We start from the raw sequence: 2,335 nt of genomic DNA on the forward strand, positions 1-2,335 counted from the left end.
TAGATTAATTTTTACGGCTCCATAGTGGCTAGAAATAATTTGAGAAAGCTTTTGGCTAAAAGTTTTATCATGCACAAATGGAACACTGGCATAGACTTGAAGTTAGGGAACAGTTGGAATTTTGTACTTTGGCATGAAGTTGTCCTCTAATATTTTCCGCACATATTGAAAAAATTAGTTTGATGGAAAATAATTGTTGGTGAAAAAACAGTGTAAAAATTGTATTTCCTTATTAAAAACATGCCAGTTCGAGGATAAATGGAAGGCTTTATATAAAAGAGTAGACAAAGCATTTAGTTTAAAATAAAAAAACAGTTGGATCCTAACGCCTGAACATCCTTCTATTGGAGTCTTGATTAAAGGCAAGGCACAGGCCGAGATGAGTCCACTGCAAATGGGTCCCTCGGCAAGAGAGATTTACACATTACACGCCAGTAAATGAACAGTTTAACACAGAATAAGTCTCGAGTTTGCACCAAGGGTGCCAAAGACTCGAGGAATGAATGACCACTTTACACTCGAACACAGGACATTGGAAATGGCACTGGATAAACTGGCACAAGGACAGAAGTGAAATGCTGGTACTCCAAGCTTTCTAAAGGGCAAGCTATCGTGACTGAAAAGTCTTTACTCGCACTTTACCTTAGGGGAAGCTGGTCTCTGACGAAGAAGGATGAGGGGCACCGAGGATACCGGCTGTCCCTCAAGGATGACTGGAGTCTGGAGTCGAACGGGGGAGATGAATGTTTTCTCAGCAAACTGCATCACCCGCCCGCGTGTATGGCTGTCCCTTACGACTCCTCACAAGACTAACTCCCTAGCTAACTGCTTCTCTCCCTTTTAAGGCACACGGCCAGGGGTAGGGGCCCTGTGCAAGCATGAGTCACTGGCCAGTTGGGCAGCAATTCTGTTGCCCTGGCGGGTTTCCTGCAGAGGTAAAACAATTCAGGCAGCTTAATTTGCCTTTAGAAAATCCATTTAAGAAGATTAGTTGGGCGAATCTTCTTAAGGGAGTGGCATAAAATATCCTCCTGGCTCCTGTTATCTGTATCTTATCAATATCTGTTCCAGGTAAAAAAGGGACAGATCAGAATGTTGATAATACGATCGGCAATGCGTTTCTCAATAAATAAAAGGGGTAAATTAGGTGGGGGGGGGGGTAGGCGTGCTGTGCAAGAATTCTGGTGTATTATAATAATAATATATATAAAGTGAATGTTTGTATATTTGCTTGTCCACCATAGAAATCCGAACCGCTTGACAGACCTAGACATAATTCTGCACATGGCCTTTATGTCACCCCAGAAAGGTACATAACTCAAAATCAAACCCCTACCCCATGGCAGACATACAAACACAGACAAAACAATTGAAATTGTCCTTTTTACGTCTCCTTTTCCTTCAGTTTTCTAGGTTTATTCTTATTTTCACCTGACACTCCACTTTTTTTGTCCTGGCGCTGCCAGATGTGTGATTAACGTATACAATAAATCCAGATCCCCTATATCTTAAATTTTTGACCAGAAATCATGTGAAATTTGATCATAATTTATGAGAATTATTAATGTAATTGTTCATTACCTCAATCAGATCAACACCGAAAACCTATATGTTTTAAATGTGGTTTACAATCCTTGACACGGAAAACAATAACACACTAAATGCTACATACCCCCTCATTAAAAAATTACTCGTGACGAAATTACCAACTTTTTTTGCGTTAATTTTAAGCCAAGCATACCTTAATCATACCTTGCCAATAAAATACAAATTCTTAAGTACCCTGTGGTATTACCATCATCATATCTAACTACTTAATCCACACACAAAAAAAATGTAGTTATGGCACAACTTTGGAGATCAAGAAATAATTCACTGACGAGACGAAACAAATCCATCACCATTCCCGCATCCTTATTAGCAAACTTAATGCTTCTGTGATAAAATTACCCTCTCATTAAGAAATTATTCATGACCAAAATACCACATTTTATTCAGCGTTCATCTTAAGCCAAACATATCTTAATTACACCTTGCCAATAAAAAACAAATTCTTATGTACCTTGAGGTATTGCCATCATCATATCTAAATACTTAATCCACTAAAAACTCACCATTTATCGAGAGTTTCTATGTTAGACCATTCAGACTGTGGCCTACACTTTCAAACAGAAATACCAAAGGCAACTGAAAAAAGTTGCAGCTCTTTTTACGGTGTCTAAAATCACAATTGTGATAATAATTTAATATTTACATAGCCAACTGACACTGTATCTTAAGTAGCTGTTGGCTAAGACCAACATCAACATATACGATATTTCCCTTTTCTTTATTT

The sequence above is a fragment of the Macrobrachium rosenbergii genome, chromosome 2 (genome assembly GCF_040412425.1).
Source record: "Macrobrachium rosenbergii isolate ZJJX-2024 chromosome 2, ASM4041242v1, whole genome shotgun sequence".
Classification (NCBI taxonomy): Eukaryota; Metazoa; Arthropoda; class Malacostraca; order Decapoda; family Palaemonidae; genus Macrobrachium; species Macrobrachium rosenbergii.